The sequence below is a fragment of the Pleurodeles waltl genome, chromosome 1_1 (genome assembly GCF_031143425.1).
Source record: "Pleurodeles waltl isolate 20211129_DDA chromosome 1_1, aPleWal1.hap1.20221129, whole genome shotgun sequence".
Classification (NCBI taxonomy): domain Eukaryota; kingdom Metazoa; phylum Chordata; class Amphibia; order Caudata; family Salamandridae; genus Pleurodeles; species Pleurodeles waltl.
In genome coordinates this window covers 907,680,949-907,706,673 of record NC_090436.1, presented here as the reverse complement: position 1 = coordinate 907,706,673, position 25,725 = coordinate 907,680,949, and the positions used below count along the sequence as shown (strand labels likewise).

At 42.8% G+C, this 25,725-nt stretch overlaps 1 protein-coding gene across 2 annotated transcripts in view; it reads right to left on the bottom strand.

Annotated features, from left to right (window-relative positions):
* The window catches only part of KDM4C (lysine demethylase 4C), a 1,395,856-nt gene extending 1,370,432 nt beyond the window's left edge, over positions 1-25,424 (bottom strand). For both annotated transcript variants that reach the window (XM_069230128.1, XM_069230129.1), the window contains exon 1: positions 25,193-25,424. The gene's annotated coding sequence lies outside the window, so the exon portion shown is untranslated. The remainder of the gene's footprint in view (positions 1-25,192) is intronic.
* Positions 25,425-25,725: the final 301 nt, after the last annotated feature.

The window sequence follows — 25,725 nt, the reverse complement described above, 5'->3', positions numbered from 1 at the left end:
AGGAACACAAAGTGTAATTTGAATATCTAACAAACAAATATCATAAAGTTTTTTTTCTACTTTTATCTTCCTCTGCTTTTGCAATGTGAGGAGAAAGGATTTGTGCAGTTACTGGCACCCATCATAATGCCATTGGGACTAAACGAATGCCATTCCTCAAGGGAATGGAATAGGGAAGTGCATATGTACTTGCTTATTTAGACACTAAAGGGAATTGGACACTATGATTGGCTCTAGTGTGAATAGCACATTTGATCGTTGGATATGACCAATGAGGTGATTACAACAGGACTGCTGAAAAACTTGTGTTAGGAGAATTGATAGCAAAACTGACCGTGCCCTGAAGAAGTCCATTTGTGTGGACAAAGCACACTGGCCATCTTCACTGTTCATCTGTAGTGGTTTTAAAGCAATAAAAATAAAGCAAAGAATTGGACCTAATTGAGAATTTGAAAAGTACTTTTCCTTAAATATACACTGATGCAGTGCACTTCTATTGCTTAGGATATTATGTCCTTTAGACAAAGTTGCACCTTAGTAGAGAAGGTGCTTTGTTGAGAGTGCACGTGAACAGAAATGTATTCCTTGCAACTCATTTTTGGATTAGGGCATGGGTGCGGTGCCCTGTGGTCTGCTACCTCCTCCTCTTTTTGATGTACTACTTGCTCTGAAACTGACTGCATCTGAGGCAGAGGACCAAGTGCAAGATTCTGGCAGTGAATTTTCTGTCCGAGAGGAATAATCTGATTATGAATTCCCTATTGGGGTTGATGAAGTGCCTCATTTAGAGAAGGACATAGATGTGTCTTTAATGCAGCATAAGCAAACTTGATTGCAGCCTGGGGCTGGAAGGCTTCCTACTGGAAATGGTGAACCTTTGGGTGCCCCTAACATGGTGCAGCCTATTTTGACTGCATTTAGTGATGTTGCAGGGTGTAGAGTGAATACTGAAAACCTTTTGCCTATCAAGTTCTTCCAGCTCTTTAATGAGGATGTGCTTTGGAAGATATTCTTGGGCAGACTAATTTGTATGTAGAATAGCATTTGAGGGACAACAGTGCCACACTTAAAACCAACTCTAGAGTCCCCAGTGGACTCCTACAAATCTCAATGAGATATAGCAGTTCTGAGATTTAGCTTTCTTGATAGGATTGCTAAGGAAGCCATTGTTGCCTTTATATTGGTCTATTAGTCATTTGATGGCAATTGCTTTTTTTCCAGCAACAATGAGTAAAAATAGATATTACCTTCTGCAGTGGATGCTGCATTTTGTGTATACAGGGAGTGCAGAATTATTAGGCAAATGAGTATTTTGACCACATCATCCTCTTTATGCATGTTGTCTTACTCCAAGCTGTATAGGCTCGAAAGCCTACTACCAATTAAGCATATTAGGTGATGTGCATCTCTGTAATGAGAAGGGGTGTGGTCTAATGACATCAACACCCTATATCAGGTGTGCATAATTATTAGGCAACTTCCTTTCCTTTGGCAAAATGGGTCAAAAGAAGGACTTGACAGGCTCAGAAAAGTCAAAAATAGTGAGATATCTTGCAGAGGGATGCAGCACTCTTAAAATTGCAAAGCTTCTGAAGCGTGATCATCGAACAATCAAGCGTTTCATTCAAAATAGTCAACAGGGTCGCAAGAAGCGTGTGGAAAAACCAAGGCGCAAAATAACTGCCCATGAACTGAGAAAAGTCAAGCGTGCAGCTGCCACGATGCCACTTGCCACCAGTTTGGCCATATTTCAGAGCTGCAACATCACTGGAGTGCCCAAAAGCACAAGGTGTGCAATACTCAGAGACATGGCCAAGGTAAGAAAGGCTGAAAGACGACCACCACTGAACAAGACACACAAGCTGAAACGTCAAGACTGGGCCAAGAAATATCTCAAGACTGATTTTTCTAAGGTTTTATGGACTGATGAAATGAGAGTGAGTCTTGATGGGCCAGATGGATGGGCCCGTGGCTGGATTGGTAAAGGGCAGAGAGCTCCAGTCCGACTCAGACGCCAGCAAGGTGGAGGTGGAGTACTGGTTTGGGCTGGTATTATCAAAGATGAGCTTGGGGGGCCTTTTTGGGTTGAGGATGGAGTCAAGCTCAACTCCCAGTCCTACTGCCAGTTCCTGGAAGACACCTTCTTCAAGCAGTGGTACAGGAAGAAGTCTGCATCCTTCAAGAAAAACATGGTTTTCATGCAGGACAATGCTCCATCACACGCGTCCAAGTACTCCACAGCGTGGCTGGCAAGAAAGGGTATAAAAGAAGGAAATCTAATGACATGGCCTCCTTGTTCACCTGATCTGAACCCCATTGAGAACCTGTGGTCCATCATCAAATGTGAGATTTACAAGAAGGGAAAACAGTACACCTCTCTGAACAGTGTCTGGGAGGCTGTGGTTGCTGCTGCACGCAATGTTGATGGTGAACAGATCAAAACACTGACAGAATCCATGGATGGCAGGCTTTTGAGTGTCCTTGCAAAGAAAGGTGGCTATATTGGTCACTGATTTGTTTTTGTTTTGTTTTTGAATGTCAGAAATGTATATTTGTGAATGTTGAGATGTTATATTGGTTTCACTGGTAATAATAAATAATTGAAATGGGTATATATTTTTTTTTGTTAAGTTGCCTAATAATTATGCACAGTAATAGTCACCTGCACACACAGATATTCCCCTAACATAGCTAAAACTAAAAACAAACTAAAAACTACTTCCAAAAATATTCAGCTTTGATATTAATGAGTTTTTTGGGTTCATTGAGAACATGGTTGTTGTTCAATAATAAAATTAATCCTCAAAAATACAACTTGCCTAATAATTCTGCACTCCCTGTAATGTTACAGCGTTGCCATAAGTTCACCTTGATTATGACGGTCTCTCTGAGATTCCCAGATCATTTAGTCGATTGTTTCTCAGAGATTTATGTTCCAGATCAACATATATCTGTGGATATGTCTCAGGTCATGTTTAAGGGCTGTTTTGTTTTCAGACAGTACATACCCAGCAAGAGAGCATGCTACAGTATTAAGCTGTAATGGTTATGGTATTAAGCTGTATATGTCGTGTGGAAGTGACTCCGGATATGTGTTTAATTTCAAGGTGTACACTAATAGGGATTCTTCAACTGATCCCTGCATCCTCCTCACTCTCAAACACACACAAACCCCCTGGATAGCATTCTACTTTAGGAATCAGTAAAAATAATTGTGTGGGAACTTGGCAGAGCACTTTTTCACTAAGATCACTATTTATGTGTGGATAATATTTTAAACAAGTGTTTGAATTTATTAAAAGAACTACTCAAAGTGAGCACTTTGGCACAATCCATTCTAATTGTAAAGTGTACTCTAAAGAGCTTGAGTTTAAGAAACTTCAAAGAGGAAAGAGCAGTGACTTGCACAGTAATGAACTAATCGTGTTGAAATTTTCAGACAGAAGAGATGTCCATATGCCCATAACTGCTCACAAAAAAAGTACTAACAAGAAATCAAAGAGATGGCAATTGCTCTTACAAATATGCCCATTGCAAAAGCTTGTGGCAGTGATGGTATCCCCACCAAGATCTAAAAAATGCCTGCCAAAGAGTTTCTTCCTTTTTTTAGCTGATTTGTTTAATCAACGTAGGGTAGGCTCAAGCATCCCAAAAGTGTGTAACCAATCAATTAGTCAGTTTCTTAAAGAAAGATTAATCTGCAGCGAATGTTAACTCATTTAGACACATTAGTTTACTGAATTCTTACTGTAAGTTATTCACAAAAGTTTGGGCATGCTGTATCATTCCACTGACCCAGAGCGTGAGCCATGAAGATCAGCGCAAATTCTTGCCAAATACACAGATCTCAGCTATTACGATTTTTTTAATACAAGCAATCGATTATTTTTCTACTAACCAAGAAAAGGAAGCTACTTTAATGATGGATGTGGAGAAAGCCTTCAAAGTGGTCAATTGGGAGGCTTTGTTTTTCATTTTATGGAAATTTGGATTTTCTGATCAATTTTTTCATTACGTTAAAAAATCTTCATCAGGAAGCTGAAGCCAAAGTAATTTTCAATTCTAAAGTAGCAGGGGTAGTAATAATCAACCGGGACACCCACAAGGGATATCCAATGTCCCCAGTACTTTTTCCCTTATTTATTGAACCTCCAATGGTGAGGATACATGATGATAAACTAATTGTCCCACAATTAGAGAGGTCGTCAGAAATCAAGTTTTTTTCTGATTTCATAATACTTTATATAAAAGCTGATTGGGATAATATATAAGGGACGCTGAATCAGATTGCGGAATATAATAGGGTGGGGGTTATAAGGTGAATCAAACAAAAACGGAAATTTTATTGTTTAATTCTTCCTTCGTGTACCTCAACTGTGACTTACGGCATCAGTATATACCCAAAATTCCTTTTAGATGTGTAGGTAGTTACATTACTAATGACTCTTCTCAATTATTCTAATTAACCCCTTCGCTGCCAGGCCTTTTCCCCCTCCTGTGCCAGGCCTTTTTTTGCCTATTTGGGGCAGTTCGCGCTTAGGCCCTCATAACTTTTTGTCCACATAAGCTAACCAAGCCAAATTTGCGTCCTTTTTTTCCAACATCCTAGGGATTCTAGAGGTACCCAGACTTTGTGGGTTCCCCTGAAGGAGGCCAAGAAATTGGCCAAAATACAGGGAAAATTTCGTTTTTTCAAAAAAAATTGAAAAAGTGGCTGCAGAAGAAGGCTTGTGGTTTTTCCCCTGAAAATGGCATCAACAAAGGGTTTGCGGTGCTAAACTCAGCAGCTTCCCAGCTTTCAGGAACAGGCAGACTTGAATCAGAAAACCCAATTTTTCAACACAATTTTGGCATTTTACTGGGACATACCCCATTTTTGCAATTTTTTGTGCTTTCAGCCTCCTTCCAGTCAGTGACAGAAATGGGCATGAAACCAATGCTGGATCCCAGAAACCTAAACATTTCTGAAAAGTAGACAAAATTCTGAATTCAGCAAGGGGTCATTTGTGTAGATCCTACAAGGGTTTCCTACAGAAAATAACAACTGAAAAAGACAAATATTGAAATTGAGGTGAAAAAAACATAAATGTTTCTCTACGTTTTACTCTGTAACTTTTCCCTGCAATGTCAGATTATCGAAAGCAATATACCGTTACGTCTGCTGGACTCCTCTGGTTGCGGGGATATATAGGGCTTGTAGGTTCATCAAAAACCCAAGGAACCCAGAGCCAATAAATGAGCTGCACCCTGCAGTGCATTTTCATTCTATACCGGGTATACAGCAATTCATTTGCTGAAATATAAAGAGTAAAAAATTGCTATCAAGAAAACCTTTGTATTTCCAAAAAGGGCACAAGCTAAGGTGTTGAGGAGCAGTGGTTATTTGCAAATCTCTGAATTCCGGGGTGACCATACTAGCATGTGAATTACAGGGCATTTCTCAAATAGATGTCTTTTTTACACACTCTCCTATAATTGGAAGGAAAAAATGTAGAGAAAGACAAGGGGCAATAACACTTGTTTTGATAATCTATGTTCCCCCAAGTCTCCCGATAAAAATGATACCTCACTTGTGTGGGTAGGCCTAGCGCCCGCGACAGGAAACGCCCCAAAGCGCAACGTGGACACATCCAATTTTTTGAAAGAAAACAGAGGTGTTTTTTGCGAAGTGCCTACCTGTAGATTTTGGCCTCTAGCTCAGCCGGCACCTAGGGAAACCTACCAAACCTGTGCATTTCTGAAAACTAGAGACCTAGGGGAATCCAAGGAGGGGTGACTTACGGGGCTCGGACCAGGTTCTGTTACCCAGAATCCTTTGCAAACCTCAAATTTTGGCTAAAAAAACACATGTTCCTCACATTTCTGTGGCAGAAAGTTCTGGAATCTGAGAGGAGCCACAAATTTCCTTCCACCCAGCGTTCCCCCAAGTCTCTCGATAAAAATGATACTTCACTTGTGTGGGTAGGCCTAGCGCCCGCAACAGGAAACGCCCCAAAGCGCAACGTGGACACATCCAATTTTTTTTAAAGAAAACAGAGGTGTTTTTTGCGAAGTGCCTACCTGTAGATTTTGGCCTCTAGCTCAGCCGGCACCTAGGGAAACCCACCAAACCTGTGCATTTCTGAAAACTAGAGACCTAGGGGAATCCAAGGAGGGGTGACTTGCGGGGCTCGGACCAGGTTCTGTTACCCAGAATCCTTTGCAAACCTCAAAATATTGCTAAAAAAACACATGTTCCTCACATTTCTGTGGCAGAAAGTTCTGGAATCTGAGAGGAGCCACAAATTTCCTTCCACCCAGCGTTCCCCCAAGTCTCTCGATAAAAATGATACCTCACTTGTGTGGGTAGGCCTAGCGCCCGCGACAGGAAACGCCCCAAAGCGCAACGTGGACACATCCAAATTTTTTGAAGAAAACAGAGGTGTTTTTTGCGAAGTGCCTACCTGTAGATTTTGGCCTTTAGCTCAGCCGGCACCTAGGGAAACTTACCAAATCTGTGCATTTCTGAAAACTAGAGACATAGGGGAATCCAAGATGGGGTGACTTGCGGGGCTCGGACCAGGTTCTCTTACCCAGAATCCTTTGCAAACCTCAAAATTTGTCTAAAAAAAAAAAACACATGTTCCTCACATTTCTGTGGCAGAAAGTTCTGGAATCTGAGAGGAGCCACAATTTCCTTCCACCCAGCGTTCCCCTAAGTCTCTCGATAAAAATGGTAACTCACTTCTGTGGGTAGGCCTAGCGCCCACGAAAGGAAATGGCCCAAAACACAACATATTTTTTCACAGAAAACAGAGGTGTTTTTTGCAAAGTGCCTACCTGTGGAGTTTGGCCTCTAGCTCAGCCGGCCCGGGGGGGGAGGGGTTGGGGGGGGGGGGCAGAAATACCCTAAAATAAATTTGACCCACCCCCCCCCCCCCCCCCCCAAATCCCCCCTGCCCGGGAACGACCCTTGCCTGATGGGTCGCTCCCCATCTAAAAAAAAAACAAAAAAAGAAATTCCCCTGGCGCCTAGAGGGTTCTGCCCCCCCTGTGGGCAGATCGGCCTAATAATAGGCCGATCTGCCCCCAGGGGGGCAGAAATGGCCTAAAATAAATTTGCCCCCCACCACCCCCCCCCGGGAGCGACCCTTGCCTACGGGGTCGCTCCCCCTGCGTGACATTGGCGCCAAAAAACAAATCCCAGGTGCCTAGTGGTTTCTGCCCCCTTGACCTAAAATCGGCCAATCTGCCGCCAAGGGGGGCAGAAATGGCCTAAATACAATTTGCCCCCCAGGGCAGCGACCCTTGCCTGTTGGGTCGCTACCCATCTCTAAAAAAAAAAACAAGAAAAAACACCAAAAAAAAATTTGCCCTGGCGCCTAGAGTGTTCTGCCCCCCCCCCCGGGGGCAGAAATGGCCTAAAATAAATCCCCCCCCCCCCCAACACCGCCCCCTCCCGGAGCGACCCTTGCCTACGGGGTCGCTCCTTCTGCGTGACATTGGCGCCAAAAAACAAGTCCCCGGTGCCTAGTGGTTTCTGCCCCCTTGGGGGCAGATTGACCTCAAATCGGCCAATCTGCCCCCAAGGGGGGCAGAAATGGCCTAAATACAATTTGCCCCCCAGGGCAGGGACCCTTGCCTGATGGGTCACTCCCCATCTCTAAAATTTCAGGGGGGGGGCAGAAAAGGCCTTCCCGAAAACATGCCCCCCCTGGGAGCGACCCTTGCCCAAGTGGTTGCTCCCTTATGACAATATCACAAAAAAAAAAAAAAAAATTCCTGGTGTCTAGTGGGGTTTCAAAAGCCGGATTGCAAGCAATCCGACTTTTGAAACCCTCAGGGAGACTTCAAAGGGAAGGAAATGCATTTGCTTCTCTTTGAAGCCCCTCCGGGCCTCCCCCACGTGATTGAAAGAGAAATGCTTAGCATTTCTCTTTCAATCGTGCTGGAAGCTCTGCTTCCAGCGCGATGGGGGAGGCCCCAGTGACTAATCAGCGCACGCTCGCGTGCTGACGTCACAGGGGGGGGGGGGGGGTCGGGTGGAATGGGAAGGTCTTCCCCTTCCATCCCCGGCTTGGGGGGGGGGGGGAGGGGGGTGCACGGGGGCGCGCTAGCGCTCCCCCAAGTTCCCCTGTGCCATGGACGAGATGATCTCGTCCAAGGCACAGGGGAACTGTAGCCTTGGACGAGATCATCTCGTCCAAGGCACAGAACAGGTTAAATTATCAAGCTACGTTTTTAAAGCGAAAGGTTTATTGGACAGATGGGTCTTACTTCCTCTTTCTTTGATTGGCAAGGTAGCCTTGGTTAAAATGACAACTCTTACATTGATATTATTTCGTTTGACAAATCACCCTATCAAAGTTAATGCATCTAGATTAGCTTTTCAAGAAGTTCATATGGAATAATAAACGATCAAGTTAAAAGTTTTACAATTAGATAAATAACAGGGAGGACTCGCCTTACCCCATTGCCAGACTTATTATCATGCCGTCCAGCTGAGCAATATAATTCAATATAATACAATTGGCTAATGAATCTTCAATAGATTTCCCTGTCTGTTTAAAAATAGCAAACTTCCCCAAAAAACAAGATATAAGACTCTTCAAGTCTTGAAGCACTGCATTAGGACTTGCTGTGGTATTTGGCGGATTCCACCATTCCATGCTCTCACAGTGATTCAAGACTATAGATTGTTCGGCCTTGCTTTATCTAAATCCATCTTGGAGGTTTGGAAGCCTAAGGTGCTCATAAGGTTGGGAGATTTTTTTGTTGGCGTGAGGCGTCTAAGATGGGAGGAGGTAACCCTGTATCTTGAGAGAGGTGCCCACCTGTTATTGTTTTCTCATAGGCAAATTAGTAATTTTTCAACTATGAATTACCGGGAGATAAGTAATGAGGCAGATGCAGTAATTTATTCTTGAATAGCAGAAAAATGAACAGGTGTAAGCAACTGGAACCGCGCATTGCAAAAAAATATAGAGTCTAATTTAGTACTTGAATTTCTGCATAGGATTTATAGAATAAATGGCTGTAAGATAAATCAGGAAGAAAGGCAATACATTTCTGAGATGGCACATAAATCTTTGCAAACCACGAATTATAAAAAGAGGTCTTTATGTCCAGGTGGTTGGCATATTTTCTCCCCCATATTTTGCATAAGATGGTAAACAATTCTTAATCGTATCAATGTTTCTGGAGATTGGCTCCACATTTTCTTTTTTACTTGTCCAAAAATATATGGGTTCTGGAGCACAATATTTCAACGGTGGGTCAGATTTGCAATAGTTCCTGAGCCTAAGTTTGCTTTATTGAGTGTATAGCATGCCGTCAGACGTTCATAAAAATTTACAATATCTAGTGTTCATTACCATAGCAGTAGCTTGCAGTTTAATCCTGCAAAAATGGAGGAAGCCAGCTAATTCAAGTATAGAACATTGGCATGCGAAAATGAAGAAGACTAAAGCATTTCACGAAGCCTATGCGCAGCAATAGGGTGCCGCCCGAGGATTTCAGCTGTTTGGGCTACACTTGAGTTAAGTAACATGGGTGATACTTCATAATTAAGATATGCTGCTTGGTTTAAATATTTGAAGGGACATTTATTTGAGACGCAGGCAACCTCCTCGCTTCTATATTGGATCGTTATTGTTCTATGTTAGGCACTTTATTGGTTATCTAGGCTTTTCTTCCTTTCAGAACATGAATAATAGTATTTGAAGATTCATATATAAGTTTGGTATAAAGCATGTTATAAGTTATTTGGGCCCTTTTTCCACCATTTGTACTGTACGATAACAAATGCACACTGTTGCTAATCTTGTGAAGTTATTGGCTAGAATTTCTGAGCTTTTATTTGTAAATAGGCAAGACAATGCAAGTGGTTTAGTTAAGTTTCCACTAGACACTGGAAGCACTTTGGTAGTGTAATGCATGATGTTTTCTACCTAAGCACTTCCCAGGTTATCTATGCTTATGTTTTATTGTGCATTCTATTATTATTGTTTATTTGTGTGACTTTCCCCATATTGGACTGTATAATTAATTTATCACTGTTTTTTAATTATTTGCATTTCTTACATGCAGCTCAATTGAAAATATACATACACACACACACTGAATTATATTCCAAATTGTCATGAATTTTTTTTTTAGTTCCACAGACATAAATACATCCAAATTACATACGAGGTGAAGTAATTCGGTATCAAGGATATTTCTGTCACGCCACTCAGCAACCTATACCTTTAACATATTTATTATGAGTGTAAGAATACTATGAAACCATTTTCAGTCGGTCTGAGGCTTACACAAAAAGAAGGCTTGCCTCAAAACACTATTTGCTTTTCAGACCACACTACAAAGGCTTATTAAAATTGTGAAAGCAATGATGGAACTGTATGCTAGAAATAACGAACATTGAAGAATACTACGTGTAGATGTCAGACTGCTAAAGTATGTCATATATCAGGGATGTGGAATTCCTATCGCCCGACGCCCGGGACATCTTGTTTGGGGTCAAGGGCAACAAGTTTTTATGTTTACTTTGTCCTTGGGACAAGTAGGCCCAACCCCCTGCAGCACAAACCCTTTGGCTGCCTGTTTACAGAGAGTTGAACTCTCTGCAGTTGAGGTAATGTGTTTCCAAAAGATAATGCTGTTCGAACTTGTATTTATGGTTCATTATTTGAAAGCCTTCATTATTAGGGTGCGTGCTGTAAATAAATGTTTTAAGGTCACACTTCACTACTGACGTTGGTTCCAGTACAAAAAGAAAAAACATGTACACACATGTTTGAAAAGTTTAGGCTAAGAGGCTAAGTATAATGCTCCCAGAATGCTCTCTGATTATATGCAAATGAAGTGTCATTTAGTAAAATGTGTTGATGCATGCTAGTATTTCCCAAAAATATTTCTAATGGAAAATCAGTGTAACCATTTTCAACACGATTATGGGAAGCATGAAAATAAACTAACACTGACAAAGCCAACTAATCTGACATATTTTTATAAGTCTTTTAGTTTCATCAATGAGTGTCTTGTTTTGACATGGCTTTTGTAACACTTTATTGTTGTGGGAGCTACCAGGCCCTCAACATTGTAACAAACATTGGCAAAACCCCCCCAAAAAGTTTTTGAACTCTTAAAGCACACGTTGCCGCCAGCGGCATAACAAAGGCCCTGCAGCCGCCCTCCAGGGGGCCCCGTCAGCACAGTACCTGCCCTGAGTGAGTCTGGAGAGGGGGCTCCTCCATGTTCTTTGCAAAGGGGCACCCTCCAGTTTCGTTACGTCACTGATTGCCACTGTAGTTCCTGACACTGAACAAAACTACTTTGTGTGGCAATATGCTTCTTGTGGAAGAGCAGAATGCGATCACTCACAGTAAAGCCAGACGAAAGAGAGAGAAATAGAAGTTTAATAAAAACAAAATGTCTTTGTTAACACCAGACCTAATTAGGGACCAAGACCCACATGTAGGTAGCTTTTTGCATGTCGCAAACAGCGACTTTCGCTGTTTGCGACGTGCAAAAAGCACACTGCGATGCACAAACCCAGTTTTGCGATTCAGTAACCTGGTTACCGAATCACAAAACGGGTTTGCGACTCGCAATTAGTAAGGGGTGTTCCCTTCCTAATTGCAACTCGCAGTGCAATGTAGGATTGTTTTGTGACCGCGAACGCGGGCGCAAACCAATCGCAGTTTGCACCCATTTCAAATGGGTGCTAACACTTTCGCAAAAGGGAAGGGATCCCCATGGGACCCCTTTCCCATTGTGAATGTCACTGTAAACATTTTTTCAGAGCAAGCAGTGGTCCTGTGGACCACTGCTTGCTCTGAAAAAATGAAACTAAAACGTTTCATTTTTCGTTCTTGTTATGCATCTCGTTTTCCTTTAAGGAAAACGGGCTGCATTACAAAAAAAACTGCTTTATTGAAAAGCAGTCACAGACATGGTGGTCTGCTGTCTCCAGCAGGCCACCATTCTTGAGGGGGGTCGCAAATTGCGACCCACCTCATGATTATTCATGATGTGGGCATTTGCGAAGCCCTTTCGAATCACAGATGGTGTCAAGGACACCATCCTACATTCGGATTTGCGACTCACAATTTGCAGGTCACAAATCTGAACCTACCTACTTGTGGCCCCAAATTCTTAAAGAAAGTCACAAAAGTGCACCCATGGTATATGTCGTACCCCTATAAAATATTTGTGAACTGTATTTTAGCGTGGGTAAATACGATGTGTAGATTTGCTCATGTGAAAATCTATTGAGCATTTGCAAGTTCATTTTCCATCCAGCCACTTTCTTCCTAACCCTGGAAGAAGTTCTAATTCTGCCATTGTCAGGAGTAAATGTCCAACCTTTCTTATTATGGGAAAATATTAGAGAGAAGCTGGTAAAAATCTTTAAAATATGCAGGTTAGTAGGTTTGCAGACTCAAAGGCATTCCAGCCCTGGAACTATTACTTACTGCTTCCTCCAGCCCCAGTATGCAGATCTGCAGAAAGGTGGCAAAATAAGGAAATTGCTACAGTAGGGATTGAAACTCCAAGTATTCAAGCCCTACTATGGTAGTAGCCCTGGCATAATCAGAGAGGCTATTAATTGCTGCCATAATTTGTCGCCACACTACATGGTACCAAAGGGACAAGTAGATCTTTTTACAGGACAAGTAGATTTGAGAAGCAACCTGTCCCCTGGACAATTAGATATTTTAATAAATTCCACACCCCTGGGGTAGTTCCTATTGTCCGGGTAGCCAAATAAAATAACTTCCTGGCACCGGGTCAGTTCTGATCCTTTAATCTGCTGTATTAATGTCAAAATCCCTGACCACAAATTATGACTCTTTGGACAGGTCTAGAGGATGTGTGTTAGCGATCCCTCCTCATTGCACTCTCTCCAGCACGCAGGACTTCTAATGTAGATTTAAATCACATTTTGGATGAACTGAAGTATCAGGCAGTTATAAACCCATGCTCTTCTACAATGAAAACCGTTATTTTGCCATTGTTGAAAATTGGATAAATCTTTGAGACAGATTCTGGACTATCGGAATCTAAACCAACACTTTATAACCTTTGTAGGGGAGAACACTCATTGTACAGGATTGAGAACAACTCACACAGAAATTACAAATGCATGACTGATGTGGTGTATGCAGCCTTTACAGTGCCTTGCTCCTGAATCATATTATTTACCAGCATTCACATTCAGCGTGATTTACACACTTTTCCCAGAGGTATGTGAACAGCCAAGGGGACTTCTCAACTGGAATAATTGAGCTGTTATGGGAAGACCTGAATGCAGTGGTTTATGTTGATGATATAAAACAGATGATGAATTAGACAAACAACTCAAACTTGTAGACAGAATAGTCACACTGCATGCAGAAACAGGGTACAAAGTAAACATCTCAAAGTCAAAAATATGTTCTTTAAATGTGATTTTCCTTGGATATGAATTATCCGTTGAGGAAAAAGGACTCACATGGAGATCTTAGAAAAAGATGCAACACTAACATCCCTAAACGCTCTGAAAAAAATTACAGGCATTAATGGGATTTTTGAGTTTTGGTCTAACATATATTCCATGGAGAGAGCGAAACTATTGTATCAGCTGATTCATCCCACTTTCACTGAAAGGGTTGAAAGGATGATCACACCTACTTACACAGAGAACCTGATGAATACCACATACCTGAAGACATGGTACAACAAAGTCCATCTGATGATAATATTATTTAGATAGGCTGGGTTTACAAATTTCCTATATATGGTATATCATTCTACACCAAGTGCATACAAATCACAGTTAGAGATTCTTGGCAGAGTCGGCGGGACTCAGGCAGTGTTTTGCCTATGGTCCCGCCAACATCTAAATAGGGGGAGCAGACCACCAAGGCGGCGAACGGGTTTTCTGATGGAAAATCTGTGGCGGGACCATTAGTACCAAGATCTAAATCAGGCCCTAAGTACTTGTGCCAGTGTGTTAGAAATCACACTTCTGAAATTCTATACTCACAGAAAAAGTATCACTGTGGTAGTGACCCAAGGCAGGGATGTGGAATTCCTATCGCCTGACACCTGGGACATCTTGTTTGGGGTCAAGGGCAACAAGTTTTTATGTTTACTTTGTCCTTGGGACAAGTAGGCCCAACCCTCTGCAGCACAAACCCTTTGGCTGTCTGTTTACAGAGAGTGGAACTCTCTGCAGTTGAGTTAATGTGTTTCCAAAAGATAATGCTGTTCGAATTTGTATTTATGGTTCATTATTTGAAAGCCTTCATTATTAGGGTGAGTGCTGTAAATAAATGTTTTAAGGTCACACTTCACTACTGACGTTGGTTCCAGTACAAAAAAAAAAAAAATGTTTATACACATGTTTGAAAAGTTTAGGCTATGAGGCTAAGTATAATGCTCCCAGAATGCTCTCTGATTAGATGCAAATGAAGTGTCATTTAGTAAAATGTTTTGATGCATGCTAGTATTTTCCAAAAATATTTCTCATGGAAAATCAGTGTAACCATTTTCAACACGATTATGGGAAGCATGAAAATAAACAAACATATTTTTATAAGTCTTTTAGTTTCATCAATGCGTGTCTTGTTTTGACATGGTTTTTGTAACACTTTATTGTTGTGGGAGCTACCAGGCCCTCAACATTGTAACAAACACTGGCAAAAAAAATAAAAACGTTTTTGAACTCTAAAAGCACACGTTGCCACCAGTGGCATAACAAAGGCCCCGCAGCCGCCCTCCAGGGGCCCCCTTCAGCACAGCACCTGCCCTGAGTGAGTATGGAGAGGGGGCTCCTCCATGTTCTTTGCAAAGGGACACCCTCCAGTTTCATTACGTCACTGATTGCCACTGTATTTCCTGACACTGAACAAAACTACTTTGTGTGCCAATATGCTACTTTGTGGAAGAGCAGAATGCGATCACTCACAGTAAAGCCAGCCGAAAGAGAGAGAAATAGAAGTTTAATAAAAACAAAATGTCTTTGTTAACACCAGACCTAATTAGGGACCAAGACCCACATGTAGGTAGCTTTGTTTTGCGAACGCGGGCGCAAACCAATTACAGTTTGCACCCATTTCAAATGGGTGCTAACACTTTCGCAAAAGTATAGTATAGTATAGTATAGTGAATGTCACTGTAAAAAAAAAATATGAGATGGCAGTGGTCCTGCGGACCACTGCCTGCTCTGAAAAAATGAAACGAAAACGTTTCATTTTTCGTTTTTGTAATGCATCTCGTTTTCCTTTAAGGAAAACGGGCTGCATTACAAAAAAAAAAAAAATGCTTTATTGAAAAGCAGTCACAGACATGGTGGTCTGCTGTCTCCAGCAGGCCACCATCCCTGTGAGGGGTGCCATTCGCAAGAGGTCGCAAATTGCGACACACCTCATGATTATTCATGAGGTGGGCATTTGCGAAGCCCTTGCAAATCACAGATGGTGTCAGGGACACCATCCTACGTTCGGATTTGCGACCTGACTCGCAATTTGCGGGTCGCAAATCTGAACCTACCTACATGTGGCCCCAAATTCTTAAAGAAAGTCACATAAGTGCACCCATGGTATATGTCGTACCCCTATAAAATATTTGTGAACTGTATTTCAGCATGGGTAAATACGCATGTGTAGATTTGCTCATGTGAAAATCTATTGAGCATTTGCAAGTTCATTTTCCCTCCAGCCACTTTCTTCCCAACCCTGGAAGAAGTTCTAATTCTGCCATTGTCAGGAGTAAATGTCCAACCTTTCTTATTATGGGAAAATATTAGAGAGAAGCTGGTGAAAATCTTTAAAACATGCAGGTTAGTAGGTTTGCAGACTCAAATGTATTCCAGCCCTGGAACTATTGCTTACTGCTTCCTCCAGCCCCAGTATGCAGATCTGCAGAAAGGTGGCAAAATAAGGAAATTGCTACAGTAGGGATTGAAACTGCAAGTATTCAAGCCCTACTGTGGTAGTAGCCCTGGCATAATCAGAAAGGCTATTATCAGAGCTCTTACATAATGAGATTGCTGCCATAATTTGGCGCCACACTACATGGCGCCAAAGGGACAAGTAGATCTTTTTACAGGACAAGTAGATTTGAAAAGCAACCTGTCCCCTGGACAAGTAGATATTTTAATAAATTCCACACCCCTGTATATGCAATGCAAGAGGTCAACTTTCAGTTCTTTTAGGGTTAGATACATTTTTGGTGCGTGTACTGAATGCACAGACCAATAACAAAAGAATATGTGCAGGATCAATAAATTACTAAATAGCTCTCCCCAAAACATCTCTGTGCATTAAGACTTGAAAAACTGAGAAGCTATGGTTACCTTTTAACTGCAAAAGCAAGCATCTGACCACCCTCCAATCCCATTTTACCATTCGTGCCCGTTAGGAGTAAAGTGAAATACCACTGTCTCTATTGTTTGCACGGGTAACTGTGACCTGCTTTTAGCTGGCAGCAAATGCCCACACCATGGAAAGCACTGTACAGACGAACTAATATGGACAAAAAAAGCAAACCATGTTTGCCCATTTGATTCCCAGTTTCATACCAACAAGCTAAAACTCAGATGCAAATAGACTCCAATCTTGGAATTCATGTTATTTCATATGTTTATTACCTTACATCAGTGGTTCCCAAACTGTGCGCCGCGGCTCCTTGGTGCGCCGTCAAAATTAGCCAGGGGCGCCGCACACAGTCTGGAAACCACTCGGAGGTGCTTTTAATCGGTAGCTTTTCACCGTGGTTTTGGAAACAAAACCCCCTGCATTAATTATTGTGACCAGCGGAGGGCACCAGAGTACCATTAATAATATCCCTATGACAAAAGAAAAGAAATAGTTTAAAATAAATGGTTTTCAGGAACCTGAACGAGAGAATTAAGAAGTCAAACTGTAAATAGTGTAGGTACAGGTACAGGCTGGGATTACGTTCCCCCACCCGCCAAAAAAAAGTAACATAATGGGGAGCTGTGGCCAACACGGTCAATAGGTCAAAGGAGCCGGGGATCGAAAAAGTTTGGGAACCACTGCCTTACATGCTTAAATCACCCGTTAAATACATATTAAAGATTGCTTTGCAATTTAATAATCCTCTTTTAGAAGCTCACCCCTTCTTGGTTAACAATGACCTGACACGTAGGATTCGAAAACTAACTCTTTTGCATTAAAATGTAGATTTTCCTAGTAATTTATGACGGAAAGTCTTAATTTTATTAAAGACACGGAGGCGAATATTATGCGTTCTTTTCTTACTTTATTTTGAATAGCAGCAGTCAAGAAACTACAGCTCCCAAAAGGATTAGCAACAGGCTAACCAATGGGAGTAAAACAGGAACTAAAACTAGACCAATCAGCAGAGGCCATAGAGAGTACCCTTGACTGCAAGCAGCCCTCTTTTCTTGAACGAGCAAGTCAGATAGAGTCATAAAACAGTGGGTAAATAAGTCCGACAATTGCCAAAGCCAAGGAAACGGAACAAAATTCTTGAACCACAGCAATAAACCGAGAGGACGATGAAGGAGGAAGATGATGTTGAGTAGGTTGCGATGACAAATCCAGAGGTTTCTTCTTGAAAAAGGAGAGGATGGAGCCAGCGGCGTTATCCGGAAGCTGGAGGCAATGCAGGAGTCGCTAGGAGGGAGAAAGAAAGTACATATTAATAAAAGTACTGTGGTGGGATAATATTCGCCTCCGTGTCTTTAATAAAAATTAAGACTTTCCATCATAAATTACTAGGAAAATCTACATTTTATGTCCAGACCGGAGGCTCTATTATGCGAGTTTAAAGGTTGTTAATAACTAATGATGAAGCAGTTCTAACAGGTTTACAATAGAAGGTTTTGAAAACATTGTCATTAGATGAATCTACTGACCTGAGAATGTCCTCTAAACTGGACCCCAGGGCGAAGGCCTTGGAGGCCATGGCTCTCCTGGAAGAATGGGCTCCAAAAACTGAGATGTCAATCCCCGCTAGGGACATAATCCATTTAACCCAACGAGCCAAAGTTGCAGAAGTCACCGGATTGTGAGGTTTGCGAAAGGAAATCAACAATCGATTGGAAGAGGACGTTCTCAGGTTACCAGTTCTTTTTTCATATTCTTTTAAACAAAGACCCACACATAGTTTTGGTTTGTCAGGAAAGAAAGGATAGAAGACAGAATGTAAATTAGTTTTGGTGCATTTGGAAATATGAAATAAAACACCTGAAGGTAAGAACTGACGGGCGGACACGTCTAAAGACTTAACATCTGATACCCTTTTGATAGAAATTAAGCATAGCAACATAGTAAGCTTGGCAGAAAGCATTTTAAGAGAAAGGCTTGAATTATCTGGCCAAGAAAGGAGTAGATTCAAAACTAGGGAAACGTCCAAGATATGGGAATATTTGGCAGTTGGGGGTCTCGAGAGTTTCATGCCTTTTAAGAGACGACAAATCAAGGGATGGGTCCCGATAGGATTGCCATCAATATTCGAGTGGTTTATAGATATAGCGGATCTGTAAAGGTTTATTGTCCGATATGACTTACCCAAACCCGCCTGGGCAGCTAGAAAGTTGATAATTAAATTTAAATCTGCTGAAAAGGGATTGCCACATTTTCCCACACACCAGCTTGACCAAAGAGTCCAAGCTGATCTGTAGGCTCGCCTTGTGCCAGGTGCCCATGCGTTATTGATGAACTCCGAAGCTTCTGACGAAATAGAGAAGGACTGTTGGGTAGACCGGAAATGTGCCAGGCTGAAAGGGTTAACGATTTGTTGAGAATCAGATTGTGGGGACACCCGAAAGTGTCTAGAAGAAGGGACGGAAACGTCGGGAGTAAGATTGGAAAGTCCACCGTTAGTTCGGGGAGGGGTGGAAACCAAACCTGTGATTGCCAGAAGGGGACTAACAGTACAAGGGACGCCTTTTGACGTCCGACCTGATTTAAGACTCTGTTGATTAGAATAAAGGGAGGGAAAGCATAATTGAGAGTCCTGGACCAATCTTAGAGGAAAGCGTCTGTAGCTATGGCCAGAGGATCCGGGCGCCAACTGAAGAAATGTGGAAGCTGAGTGTTGAGTCTGGACGCAAAGAGATCTACCTGAAAAGGACCCCATTTTCTTTCTATTTGACGAAAGACTGAGCGGTGTAATTTCCAATCGCTGGAGTCCGAAAGATGGCGCTAATGCCAGTCTGCATTGGAATTCAAGGAGCCTGGGAGATATTCGGCTAGAAGGGAAAATTTGTGGGACAGACAAAATTCCCAGAGGCTCTTGGCCAGAAGAGCTAGAGGCCTGGACCTGGTGCATCCTAAGTGGTTGATGTAACGAACCGCGGATATATTGTCCATGCGGAGCAGGATGGAGCATCGTGCTCTGTTTTTCGTAAAGCTTCTGATCGCAAAGGAGCCTGCAAGAAGCTCTAAACAACTTATATGCAATCTGGACTCCTCTGCGGACCATATACCGCCAGCCGATATCGAACCACAGCGGGCGCCCCAGCCCGTGAGACTTGCATCTGATTCTAACACTAGATCGGGCACAGAGGGGAAGATGGATCTGCCGTTCCAAGCCTCTAAATGGGATATCCACCATTGAATTTCCATTTGTGATTCTTGATCTAGAGACACGAGGTCGGAAAAGGCCAACCCTCGACGGAGATGAAGGATTTTGAGACGCTGGAGGGCGCGGTAATGAAGGGGTCCTGGGAAGATGGCCTGGATCGAAGAGGAGAGAAGGCCGACGACCCTTGCAAGAGCTCTGAGGGAAATAGTGTATTTTTGAAGAGTTAGAACCAACTCTTTTTTGATTGCAGAAACCTTGGAACGGGGAAGGAGAAGGGAGGCCGAAACCGAATCTATCTGGAAGCCCAGAAATTCTATTTGTTGAGAGGGAACCACCACAGATTTTTCGTGATTTATAAGGAAACCGAGTTCTGCGAGGAGAGTGGATGTTATCTGTAGATGAGACAGCAGGGAAGATTTGCTCTGGTGCATGATCAGTATATCGTCGAGATAGATAATAAGTCTGATGCCCAGGGATCGAAGGTAGGTCACGACCGGTTTCAATATTTTTGTGAAGCACCAAGGTGCCGACGATAGGCCGAATGGAAGGGAGGAAAAATTATACGTTTTTGAATTCCAATGAAATTGTAAATATTTTTTGTGAGAAGGATGAATAGGAATGGTCAGGTATGCGTCCTGCAAATCTAGTCTGACTAGCCAATCGAATTGGAGTAAAATATCCCTGAGATGGATGATGGTTTCCATCTTGAAGTGTCGATAGACAACAAATTGGTTGAATGATTTTAGGTTGAATACTGGTCTTAGCTTTTTGTTCTTTTTGTGGACGAGGAAGATAGAGCAGATGAAGCCGGAAGGATCTGGGGTGCAATAAAGGATGGCATCTTTTTCTAAGAGGGATTGACCTTCTAAAGAAATTAGAGAGGACATTTCGAGAGAAAACCTTGGAAGAGGAGGAAGATAGGACTGGTAAGGAGGAAAAAGGAGTTTGATACGGTATCCCTGAATAGTGGATAGAACTCACGGGTCTGCAGAAATTGACTTCCATTTTTTAAGGAAGAAGCGAAGGCGACCTCTCACGGGAGGGCCAGAAAGTTGGCTTACCTTGGTTAATGGACGATCTGGAGAAGCGTTGACCACGATTGCGGAAACCCCTTCATCTTTGTGGGTAAAAGTGGGGTTTAAATTCCTGGGAATAGGGGCCGAAGGAGTTGGGATATCCTCTTGAGCCTTGATTCTGGTATGTGCGGCCGGTAAAGCGGCTCCTACCTCTACCGGCCCGGGTAAAAACCCGTTGGTTAAAGACCTTTTTTTATTGATTGTTGGGCCTTGTCCAGAGACGAAAAGGTAGAGACAAAACGGCTAAGGTCTTTGATGAATGAGTCGCCAAAGAGTTTGCCATCGTCCTGGATCCCGAGTAGCCAGGTTAGCCAGCTTAGGGCCCATCCTGAGGAGGAGACCCTTGCGTCTCTTGTGAATGAATGCTGAATTCGCATTGCCCAAAAGGCAAAAGGCTCTTTGAGTCCAAAGGGAAAGGTCTAAGGGATCGATTGGAGAGTCCTCCAATCTGGCTGATTCAGCTAAATCAAAAATTCTTGCTAGGGGGCCGACAACGTCCAGGAGTTTATCCTGGCACGTGGTCCAGGCCTTGTCTACCCCCTTGCTGGGATCTTTACCGAATTTGGTAAAGAACGTAATGAGTGACTCGTCAATAGCTGGAGTTACTGTAATGTTCGAATCCAACGACGGTCTAGGACATTCTGATTTTAGTTTGGAACGTGTCTGTTTATCTAAAGGTAGACGTAAGCGGGAAGAAATATATTCACCCACGTGGTCCAACGGGAGCCACTCAGTTGAATTAGGATGGTGAATGAGAGATGGATCAAACATGGGAACACCCTCTGAATCGAACACACTGGAAGAGGGGCCACCTGAAGAAAGTTTGATACGTTTGGGGGGAGGAGAGGGTGGGGAAAACGTATCATCAGGATTATCGAACTGAGATAAATCGTCCATGTCCTCATCATCTGTGTCCAATATTTTTGAAATAATCTTTTTTGGTGCAGGAATATGTTTTGTTTTTGATTTACATTTCAATTGTGACGCCGGTTTTTTGGCGGAATTCCCCTCCTTCATAGGAGGCCTGGGAGGAATCAAGTCCTCAGTCTGGTGTGAGGCAAGCTCACTCTCTGTCTGTGTGCCTTTACCTGGTTTAAAAGAAGTTATTTTCTGTTTTCTGCTTTCCCCCGGCAGAATGGGCCATAGAATTGGACACCATGGACATTACTGAGTTCTCAATGTTTTTTGACATTTTATCCATTGATGCTTTTAGAGCATGTTTCACTGAGGATTGTATAAAATTGTTTAAATCCAGTTTGAAGGATTCCTCATCCTCCTCAGAGTCAGTCCTTAAAGGTGAACTACCAAGATCCATAATACAATTATTGTGGACAATAAACACCAGAACAATAAACACAGAAATGCAAAGAAATGTACTTTGAGGCCGGGAAAGCTATTGGGCAGGCAGGGATTAATGAGAGCAACACGCTCTCTAGGGCACGATACGGCTCCTCCCCGAGGGCGGGGACGAAAGGGAGAGCCGGGCGGGAGTTCTACAGACGAAGAATCACGTCGGAAGGAGCAGAACAAGAAGGTTTGGCTCCAGTGTAAAACCGGAGTCCCGAGAAGCCGCTTCCAGACGAGCTGCGGCACACGCGAAGGTTCGTAAGCAACTCCGTCTTTCAGACGCGTGTTAGATTTGGAGCGCGCTGACAGAACGCGGAGAGAAAAGTGCAATTAGAACGTGCAACGGTTAGTGCGCGTTCATGAACCAACGGCTGCACGAAGGTGGGGGGGGTACTATTATGTCGTGCAGCGGCAGAAAAGAATTTTGGCAACAATATAAAAACAATATATTACGCTAAAAAGACATTACCGCATAGAAAAACATTTAAGTAAACGGAAGACCGAAAGAGTGTACTTATCTTGACTGCGAGCAGCAAGAAAAGAGGGCTGCTTGCAGTCAAGGGTACTCTCTATGGTTTATGGCCTCTGCTGATTGGTCTAGTTTTAGTTCCTGTTTTACTCCCATTGGTTAGCCTGTTGCTAATCCTTTTGGGAGCTGTAGTTTCTTGACTGCTGCTATTCAAAATAAAGTAAGAAAAGAACGCATAATAGAGCCTCCGGTCTTGACATAAAATAAACATTGGAATTACAATATCGGTAACACCTCCTAGATGTATTTAACGTGCTGAAGAGCGCTTTTGCACCGCTAGTCCACTCATAGAGGAGTTAATTTGCAGCTTCTACTCTGAAAAAGACACTGCGCCGTTGTATACCTATGTGTGTATATAAAGGTCTAGGCCGGCAGGGGCTAAATAACTTCTGTCAAGCTTTCTTCAAAGTAATGACTCAAACCCAAGTACTGGAGTCTTTACTACAGCTATGGGCAATGCCGATGTAACCAAGGATAAGGATCAACAAGAAAAGCACAACGCAAAGTTTAATGAGACATAAGCCCACAGGTCACAAGGGCAGAAAAGGCCATTATTCAAATTCTACCCGATTTTAAGCAAAAAATATATATTTTTTAAAGTTCCAAACTTAATAATGAGGCGTGTGAAAAAACCTACCATTTGTGAAATTACTACAAATTCAAAGTAACAGAATTGGCAAGCGTAATATTGAATACTAAGGCCTCTGGTAAAAGAAGAACTGGTAAACACCAGCACTGGCTACTAAATGTAGTACTACGCAAAGCGTTTGAATTTGATTCGATCCGCTGCTGCGCTAGACTAAAATTTCCAATGCATTCATAGCATAATCATGAAAACTGCAAAATCATAAATTACGTCCAACAATCTGGAACATTTAACTATCATATCTGGAACAGACTATAACACAGTCTTCCACAAGTACGATATGAAAGGTTTCCCTTTTCATAACTACAACCAAAGGGCACAGCTGATAAGACACTTTTCAGAGGAAGCTCCAGCATAACGGCACACAGAAGCTTTTATTGTGGAAGTTAGACACATTTCCTTAAAATGGCCTTACTTTAGTGCAAAGGGTACGTACTAACGTCTGTTTTTGCACTACGCACCAAGTGAACATATAAAATAACCACTAAAAGCAGCTTCCTGAATTTAAAACTCTCCTTTACAGAGGGAACGGGGAGAGCAAACGCATAAATTGGGGGGCGGCAAAATAACCAAAGTCTGTGTTACTTAAGTAGTAGACGAACAAATCAGGTGAAAACCACTGTGAGGACCCAGAGCAAATGCTATGGGATTTTTTCCCTCCGGAGTTATCAATCGGGTTTTACCGGGAAGAGAGTGTTCAACTTAGCAGAACATCCAAATGTAATAAACTACTTGTTTTGTAAATCCGTTCTTCAAACGACCATAATTATACAATGTTATTACACCAACATACACCTAGACTAGTGTTATCATTACACACATTCGCGACGGAAGAAATAATAAGTCTAATCGCCAGGACAAACTGTTTGCCACGAACAAAAGCAAAAACAGTAACCTTTCCTTGCAGTACATTTGATGAATTTGACGAAGAAAAAAAAACATACTTTGGACGACTTGTACAAAAAAATTCAAGGTTTGGTCCAAACATGCGGAGAAATATTCGTCGTTACATAATGTTTTAGCTTTAACAAAAACAAAAACAAAAAAGTTATCCTTGTGCACTGTAAAGGACATAACGATAGTAGCTAGAGTCTTTACGCACTGCCTATAACGTTATAAAGGAATAACATTGAATGCCCTCTGACCGTGTGAAACACATTAAACAAGATACAATTAGAACTCTGAAAAATAAAGTGTCTTCTGCGGAGATAGTAAAGGTGTGCGATGCAAGGGGCTGAGTTAAGCAAATCTGCAAAAATTGCCCTTCGTATCTACCTTCACTTTGAATATGAAGACGCCAGGGGCAGGATTTACTTCTAGGCGCGTGGAGCAGTGATCTGTCTGGGAGTGTACATCTGAGAGTTAGTCGCGTTCATGTTTCTCGAAAAGGAAGCCGCACGAGTCTTCCTTGTGGTGAGAAGAGCAGATGTTTTCATCGAATGGGCGGTGCAGTCATAGCTTTGAAAGGTGTCAGAGGCAGAACGCACCTGAGAGTGTTACTGCCAGTAATAATAATGCCCAGCAAGTGCCAAACTCCCTCCAAAAGTGGTCGTGGGGCCGGGAAAGGGAGTACTAAATCAAACAGCTGGAAGCCTCTCAACAAAGCGCGGAGGAAGCCCTCAACTCACCTGGGATAGCATACGCCACAAGAACAACAGTCTATAAACAAGATAAAGTGTATCGAAAACCCAACACGATCTCGGGGAAGGGGTTAACACCAACCCCAAACACCGTACCTTGGGGTGCTCAGAGGAAAGAGACCCCTCTAACTCCGTGCTGCGTTAGGACTATTTGTGGGAGTGAGGACGTCAGACTGATATTGAGGAGAGAACAAATGTATTAGGGTAGCGAAGAGCATCAGGAGAGCGCCTAAAGTGTGAGCGGAGCTAAGATTAGAGGGACTTCATACATCAAGGAACGCCTGCATTTACCGAGGCGCACACCGCTCTCCCCCAAATGGCACGAGACACCACCACTAAACACCTGCTGGGAGTCAGGGTAGCAGGCCTACTAACTCATTCTGTTCTCCCCCTCCTTAAGAACAAGTACCTGTGTTAGGGTCAAAATCTTCAGGCCCCCAGCTTCTATCGTCAGCTGTACCCCAGGACTCCGCAATGACACTTCCGGTCTCCGACGTCCCTCGGCAAAACACAACATTCAGCCGCAGTTACTCCCCTGACCTGCAAGAGGCACCGATTCAGGGCCACCCCGGGCGACGCCCACTGCGCACGCGTCAAGCCCTCCCTGCCTCTGCTTCCCCTAGTGGAACGAGCAGAACACTGAACAGACGAGGCATGGACATAGAAAGAGGCCAAAACACCTGACTATCCTGATGTAGGCACGACACCGCCATTGCTAACTGTTCTGCCTGCCGATACATTTATAGGAAAGGAGAAAGAAAATAGTGGAACTACCCGCAAGATTTCAGTCAATTGAGAATGGCTGGTAATATTACCGTCCATGTGTTCGCTTCTCAGGTTCCGCAAACACGAAACAAAAGACATCGCAGTGTACAAAGTCACTTGTTAAATGGATACCTCCCTACAAAGCGACTGCGGACACACCCTACGTCTGAGTGTTTC